The sequence below is a fragment of the Lontra canadensis genome, unplaced genomic scaffold (genome assembly GCF_010015895.1).
Source record: "Lontra canadensis isolate GAN:19392208 unplaced genomic scaffold, GSC_riverotter_1.0 scaffold28, whole genome shotgun sequence".
Taxonomy (NCBI): Eukaryota; Metazoa; Chordata; class Mammalia; order Carnivora; family Mustelidae; genus Lontra; species Lontra canadensis.
Genome location: NW_022631022.1, coordinates 97,572 through 106,235, shown reverse-complemented (window position 1 = coordinate 106,235; position 8,664 = coordinate 97,572).

Here is an 8,664-nt window from a genome sequence, read left to right as displayed (position 1 = left end):
TCTTAAATTCCTCCTCAAAGGGATTGTACCCACACAGTCTCTTGTCAAAAAGCATAAAAGTGCCGTGGGCTTATGAGCATTGTCAGTCTTACAAGATTTTGCCGATCTGATCAGTATGAAATAGAATCCTCTTGTTCCCATTTGTTGCCCTGATTATCAGGGAGATAACGCTTATTATTATTATTTTTTATTTGACAGACAGAGATCACAAGTAGGCAGAGAGGCAGGCAGAGAGAGGAGGAAGCAGGCTCCCCGCCGAGCGGAGAGCCCAACGTAGGGCTCGATCCAAGCACCCTGAGATCATGACCAGAGCAGAAGGCAGAGGCTTTAACCCACTGAGCCACCCAGACACCCCAGATAAAGCTTATTTTTATGTGATTATTCACCACCCTGTTTCCTTCTGTTCCTATGCCTTGCCCAAGTCTGTTGGGTTGTTTTTTCCTTACCGATTTGTTGAAGTTATGTATTCAGGATACTGATCCTTTGTTATTTAAAATAACTTTTGTGGGGCTGCCTGGGTGCTGCATTGGTTAAGTGTCCAGCTCTTGATCTCACCTCAGGTCTTGATCTCAGAGTCGAGAGTTCAAGCCCCTCATTGGGCTCTGTGCGGCATGAAGCCTACTTTAAAAAATAATAATAATAAATGAATAAATAAATAAAACAAAATACCTCTTCAATCTGTGACTTGTCTTTTCCATTTCATTTATAAAAGCCTTTGTCAGACAGAAATTTTAAATTTTAATATATTCCAACATTAAAAATTTGATAGTTTATAGTTAATGTATCTTGATTCATTTTCTTCCCATACTGATGTTACATGGAAATTTTTTTTCTCCTATTTTTTCTAGAAATGTTAACTTTTTTTTCACATTTAGGTCTTTATTCACCTTGGATTGTGTGTTTGCATACAATGTGAGGAAAAGGCTCAATTTAATTTTTTCCCTCAAACAATTAGTCATTTTCCCAGCACAATTTATAGAATAATTCATTCTTTTATTCATTACTTATCTTCATTGTTTATAGAATTCATTATGAGGATGTGTAATTCTATCTCTAGAACACATTAGCTGTGCTTACGGGTTTGTCTGTGCTCTGTAGGTTCTATTGCATGGCTTGTTTATCTGTTCCTGGAGTGATACCACAGTTTTAATTACAGCAGACAGCTTTATAATAATTCCTTATTCACCAAGTTTGGATTTCAAAATTACCTTGGCTATTGTTGGCCCTCTTTCCTCCCATATTACTTTAGAATCATCTTTTTTTTTAAGATTTTATTCATTTATTTGACAGAGAGAGGTCACAAGTAGGCAGAAAGGCAGGCAGAGAGAGAGGGGGAAGCAAGCTCCCTGCTGAGCAGAGAGCCCTATTCGGGGCTCGATCCCAGGACCCCGAGACCATGACATGAGCCGAAGGCAGAGGCTCAACCTTCTGAGCCACCCAGGTGCCCCACTTTAGAATCATCTTATCAAGTTCTGTGAGAAAATCCTTTGGTATTTTCATTGGAATGGCACTGAACTTACAGACATAGTTTAGGGGAGATCATTGTTTAAATGCTACAGAGATATCCCTTCTATGGACGTGCCATATCACTCTATTATTTAAGTCTCTTTTTATGCCCTTCAGTACACCTTTACATTTTTCTCCTATAAGTCTTGAGTATTTTGTTAGAATTAATTCTAGATAACATGATTTGTCATTTTAAAGAAAACACATCTGATGTTTTAACACTAAGCACCTTTGCTCCATACTTTTCAAGAACACCCTTTTTTAAAAAAAAAAATTATTTATTTATTTTAGAGAGAGGGAGTGAGCACACAAGCAGAGTGAGGGGCAGAGGGAGAGGGAGAGAATCTCAAGCAGACTCCCTGCAGAGCAAGGAGCCCAAACCCCGGCTCAATCTCACCTCCCTGAGATCATGACCTGAGCCAAAACCAAGAGTCAGACGCCTAACCAACTGAGCCACCCAGGCATCCCATCCAAATTTTTTTTTTTTAGATATTTTTTTAAAGATGTATTTATTTGGAAGAGATATGTTTGTCTTTAACGTGTGCTTTGAATTAAACTATAAATAGGTTTGAATTTTACCACAATTTTTTTCACATAGTTTTTCTTCATTTTCTCTGTTACTATGGTGAATTATATTAGTTACATTTTTGACATTAAACCTTCCTTGCATTTCCAGGATAAGCAGCATGTGGCTAGGACAGATGGATGGATGGATGGATGGATAGAGAGAGAGAGAGAGAACCATATTTGATCTGCAGGACTGTCTGGACCAGGGGTTGTAAGGGACAGGGCACAGTCTTAGGAGATAGGTGCATTTATAGGGGGAATGGTGCTCCCTAGGCTTCTGGAAGTCTAAAGCTGGCTTTCTCTGCTTGTAATGTTGTGGATTTCTCCTAGGCCCATCCACTCCATTGAGACCTCCAATTGCTAATCTTGTGGTGTGATGCCGTCTTGACTCCGCTGGCCATCTGGTCCTCCTGGTCAGACCCTCTCTGACTGGTCCTGTCTCCTGGAGAGCAGACATCTTTCCCCCTCAACCTCTTCACCATTGCCCTTGGTAAATGCCTGTTTCTTTGGCCACCATCAGCAGAGTACCCCTAACGCAGCCCTTTCTCCTTACTCTCTCTCTGCTGCTGGGAAGCTCTCTGTGAACTTGCCTTTAGGATTTTTCAGGTGTGGGCAAGCCTTTAGGACTCTCCCAGTTCTGGAAGCCCCTACAACCCCCTGGAAGCTCCTCTCATTTGGTTTGAGGTGAAGGGGAAGCACCTCCCTGCACACTTACCTCCAGAGACACCCTTCTTTCTTCCAGACCTCTCCTTTCAGCAGCCAGACCTGGGTGGAGGCCCATGCTGGCAGAACTGGTTTCACGAACCTTAGCTTGCCCCGTGGAGGCCAGGTGGTTTGGCATCTTGTTGAGGAATGGGGAAATGTTCCGCAACAATGTCTTACTCTTGGTTTCTGGAGCTTTAGCTGAGGAGGAGATGGAGAAAGTCCTATTTTTATTTTATTTATTATTTACTTATTTTTAAAGATTTTATTTATTTGTGAGAAGGAGAGAGAGAATGAGTGGGGAGAGGGACAGAGGGACAAGCAGACTCCCTTTGGAGCGGGGAGCGTGACATGGAACTTGATCCCAGGACCCCGGGATCATACCTAAGCTGAAGGCAGACACTTAACTGACAGCCACCTGGGTGCCCGGAGAAAGTCCCATTTTACTGCCCTGGTACAGTTTTCTAGAGCTTTACTTATTTTGTCTATTATAAATTTATTGGCATAGAATTGGTCATAGTGTTCTCTTAAGAGTTTAAACCGTATCTATAGGTGTATGTATCCTCTTTTGCATTCTGAATATATGTGCCTTCCCTATTTTTTTTTGAATCGGTCTTGTCAGAGCTTTATGTGCTAGTATTTTTAGAGAACTCAAAATTCTATTTTTCCCTTGTATTCTATTTCATTAATTTATGCTCCCTTTCTTCTTTACCTTTTATTTTTTTTAAGATTTTTTATTTATTTATTTGACAGACAGAGATCACAAGTAGGCAGAGAAGCAGGCAGAGAAAGACAGGGAAGCAGGCTCCCCGCCAAGCAGAGAGCCTGATGTGGGGCTCCATCCCAGGACCCTGGGATCATGACCTGAGCCGAAGGCAGAGGCTTAACCCACTGAGCCACCCAGACGCCCCTCTTCTTTACCTTTTAATTGTGAAGTAAATCACACATACAAAAGAGTGCATACAAACTATGTGAAGGCTTTTGGAATAATAATAAAATGAGCAACCATGTATTCATGACTGAGTTTAAGAAATGCAGTGCCAGGATCAGGGAGGGAAGTTCAGACATATCCCCCACCTCACCCCAGAGCAGCCACTATCCTAAATGCTCTGTTAATCATCCATTTACTTTTTACAAATGGGTTTGGCAGGTCTATGCATCACTAAAAAATTTATTGTTCAGTTTAGCCTTTTAAAAGGGTTGGCTAATGGAACATAATAAAAAAATAGAAACAAATAACTATTTCCTGAAAAAAGGAAAAGAAAAAGACCCCAAGTGACCAAGTGACCAGAATCAGATTAACCGAAATCCTTACTTTATAATATAGTCTCATCTTAGACATATGTGAGACCCCCTCCTGTTGTCCCCCTTTATCTCCTCCATGCATCCTTCTCACCCTCCAACTCTCTTCCTCCCTTCTCCTCCCCTCCCCTCCTCTTTCCTTCCCTTCTCTTCCTTCCATTTTATTTCTTTTAATGTAATAAGCCCCTGTACTCCCCTACCCAACAAAACACAGGATCTTAATCATAGCACATTTCAAGCCACGAGGTGACTCTTTCCCAATCCAAGTAACCATCATCCTGAATTCATCATTCTCTTGTTTTTGTTTTTGTTTTAAGATTTTATTTATTTATTTATTTGACAGAGAGAGAGAGAGATCACAAGTAGGCAGAGAGGCAGGCAGAGAGAGGGGGAAGCAGGCTCATTGCTGAGCAGAGAGCCCAATGCGGGGCTCGATCCCAGGACCCTGAGATCATGACCTGAGCCGAAGGCAGAGGCTTAACCCACTGAGCCACCCAGGTGCCCCTTGTTTTTGTTTGTTTTTTTTTTTAAGATTTTATTTTTTTAAAAGATTTTATTTTTTTAATTTATGTATTTGAGAAAGAGAGAGAGAGTGAGAGAGAGCGGGAGAGCATGAGAAGGGGGAGGGTCAGAGGGAGAAGACGACTCCCTGCTGACCAGGCAGCCTGATGCGGGACCCAATCGTGGGACTCCAGGACGGGACTCCAGGACCATGACCTGAACTGACGGCAGACATTTAACCAACTGAGCTACCCAGGCAACCCTAAAGATTTTATTTTTAAATAATCTCTACACCCAACATGGGGCTCGAACGATGTCAAGATCAAGTCCCATGCTCCTCTGACTGAGCCAGCCAGGGGCCCCTCTTGCTTTCTTATTACACACTTTTATTGTATTTATAGGTTTTCTCAAAAAGTATATTTTTAAATTTGGTTGTTTTCACTTTATAAAGAGGATATGATGTTGCATGTCATCTTTGGAAACTTCTTCCTTAATATTGTCATCACTAAATTACATCCACATGACTGAGTTCCCCGCAGTTAATTTGTTTTTTATTGTGGTAAAATATACATAACATAAAATGTAGCACTTCAACCATTTTCTGAGAGTATACTCCAGTGGCATTAAGTATATCCATACTGTTGTACCATGCTACTGCCCCTTGGAACAATGTGTTACTTAAACTATAACCCCTGGAGGATTTTACTAGTTACCAAGCACATTTAGATATGGCCTTAAGAAAAGCATATACTGGCAACAGGTCTTTGGGGAGAAGGACGATATACGACCGGGAAGCCGAGCACCCGGGGACGCCCGGTCAGCTCAGGGTGGAAGGAAATACTGCCTGCTTCCCTTTTCCGTTATCACTCCTTTCTCTTCCCAGAAGCACCCGTTGTTAGATGAGTCCTTTGAATGTGCTTGGTTAACTATAAATTTTACCCTCCTCCTCGTTTGTCCACAAGACATGTAACTAATGTTTGACCCATCGGTTCTTCTGTTGGCTTTTGTTTCTGTCTAATAAAAGTGAGACTGAGGAGTTGCTCGTGGCTGCAGTCTTTTCAACTGTTGTCCCCTGCTCCCAATCTCTTGAAGCTGACTTGTTTATGCCTAATTCTTCTCCCATTCGCCGACTGGAAGCGGCAAGTGGGAACAGGAAGAACAAGACTGTGGGGCAGTGGAGAGTCAAATCAGGAAAACAGGGTACCATGACTAGGGTCACAGGGGAGGATTTGACGGGAATCTGCAAATGGCCAGATTGAGAGGACAGTGGAAAGAACTTTCCACAGAGAATACACATCATGACGTGTTTCCTTTCTGGGGTCTCAATATCCAGCTCATCTGTTTCAATTTATGGATTTGGGGGGAAGGTGGTAGATCAAGAGGTGCTGGTCGAGAGCTCTAACCTCATCTGGGAGGTGGCCTCCCATTGGAACTGTGCTCTGCATGTGAGCAGACAGGAGGGCTTAGGAATGATTAGCTTCTAAAGGGAGAGGAAGAAAGCAACCTCTAATTCCTCTTTAATAACATGTTAGTAGGTAATGTTTTCAATATGTCACTATGTCTGTAGCTCCCGTCAGTGGGTCGCTATCATTTTTGAGCAATAAACAAAAGACTGCTTGTAATTACTTCTGTAAAATTGGCTGACCCATGCATGATTAAATACTCATTGTGTAGAATAAGGCATTTTCTTTGTATATAGATCCATATTACATTTAGCCGGCAACCCGCTGACTGAACAGAACTAATGAATTTCTTGTAATGGCCTGCAGCTTTTCCTGATTGCTCCGTCTCTTCCCTCTCAATCCCTCTCTCCAGGTCCCTGTCACTGGCTTGTCCTCATTATTTCTTGGTCACTTTTTAAAAAATGGAGGTGACATTCAACATACGCTTACCTATTTTAACGTGTACCATTCAGGGGGATTTCGTGCACTCACAATGTGACGCATCTCCCACTTCTCTGCAGTTTCCAAAGTTTTCTAGCCCCTCCTGTCCCCAGCAGAACACTCTGTTCCCAGGATGTCCTCCCTCCCTGCTCCTTTCTTCCCCCTGGCCCCCTGGCCCCCCGCCCCTTGGCGATCACTCATCCACTCTCTGTCCCTATGGATTTGCCTATTTGGGGTATTTCATATAAAAGGAATCCGATAATCTGTGCCCTGTCATGTCTGGCTTCTTTCACTTGCCATAATGTTTCTGAGGTTCATCCAAATTGTCATCAGCATTTCACTCCTGGTGACAGCGACGTCACAGTCTACTGTATGGCTACCTATCAATGCTTTAGCAATTCATCTTCCAATGAGCATTTGGGTAGTTTCTACCTTGTGGCTATTGTGGCCAATGTTGCTATAAGCATTTGTGTACAAGTTACTACATTTCCATTTCTCTTTGGTCTATAATGAGGAGTTGAATCACCAGATTGTGTAATAATTCTATGTTGAACTTGCTGAGGAAGTGCCAGACTGTTGTCACCAGCAGCTGCGCCATTAGATATACCCTTTTCCCATCCCAGCAATGTTAGGTCTTATTCCACATCTTCACTAACACTTGTTATATACACATATAACATATATAACAGTGTTTTATTAGTTTCAGGCGTACAATATAGTGATTCAACACACCCATACATCACTCACCACTCGCCACGACAAGTGTATGCCTTAATCCCCACCCTTGTTATACTTTTGATTACAGCCATCCTAGTGGGTGAAAAGTGGTATCTCATTGTGGTTTTGATTTGCCTTTCCTTAATGACGAATATTGCTGAACATTTTTTCATGGGTTTCTTGGCTATTTGTATACTTTTTTTTTTTTTTAAGGTTTCATTTATTGGGGCTCCTGGGTGGCTCAGTTGGTTAAGCAACTGCCTTCAACTCAGGTCATGATCCTGGAGTCCCAGGAGCAAGTCCCACATTGGGCTCCCTGCTCGGCAAGGAGTCTACTTCTCCCTCTGAACTCTCTCCGCTCATACTCTTTCTCATCCTCAATCTCTCTCAAATAAATAAAATCTTTAAAAAAAACCTTTCATTTATTTATCTGTGTGAGAGAGCACAAGCAGGGAGAGGAAGAATCTCCCTGCTGACCAAGGCGTCCATTATGGGACTTGATTCCAGGACCCTGGATCATGAACTGAGCTGAAGGCAGATGCTTAACCAACTGAGCCACCCAGGCGTCCCCATTTATGTACCGTTTTTGGACAAATGTCTGTTCAAATCCTTTGACCTTTTGTGAGCTGGGCTCTTTGTCTTTTTGTTGTTGCATTATAACAGTTCTTTATAGACTCTAGATACTTATCAGACATATGATTTGCAAATATTTTCTACCTTTGTCTTTTTATAATTCGCTAATATTCTCTGATGCACAAAAATCTTAATTTTTGTGGAGCCCAATTTATCAGTTTTTTCTTTTGTTGCTTGTGCTTTTAGCCTCAAGTCCCAGAACCCACTGGCAAATCCAGTGTCAAGATTTACCCCTCTTTGTTCTTCTGCTAGTTTTATGAAGTTTTAGCTTTTATTTTTAGGTTGTGGATCCATTTGCATTAAGTTTTGAGCATGGAGGAAGGGAAGGGCCCACCCTCACTCTTCTCCACGTGGATATCCAGTTGTCCTGGAAACTTTTGTGGAAGAGACTCTTTTCCTCACTGAATGGTCTTGGCACTCTTCTTAAAAATCCATAAGAGACTCTTAACTCTAGGAAACAAACTAAGGGTTGCTGGAGGGGAGAGGGGTGAGGGGAATGGGGTGACTGGGTGATGGACATGAAGGAGGACACTTGATAGAACGAGCACTAGGTGTTCTCTGCAACTAATGAATCACTAAATTCTACCCCCAAAACTAATAATACACTATACATAACTAACTTGAATGTAACTAAAAAATTTTTTTAAAAAGGTGTTTGAAAATAAAAGTTTTTTTGTTAGTCTTCGTCTCTTCTTACTTCCTCTTCTTTCTTTCTCTCTCACATAATTTGTCTCTACTTTTCCCATATGGTACAGACCTAGGTTTACTATCCGTATCCTTACCTGTCGTCTTGTGGTTCTAGCATTTTACCTGGACAGGCAATGGTGGAGTTTGCTTGTGGTCTGAGGAAAGT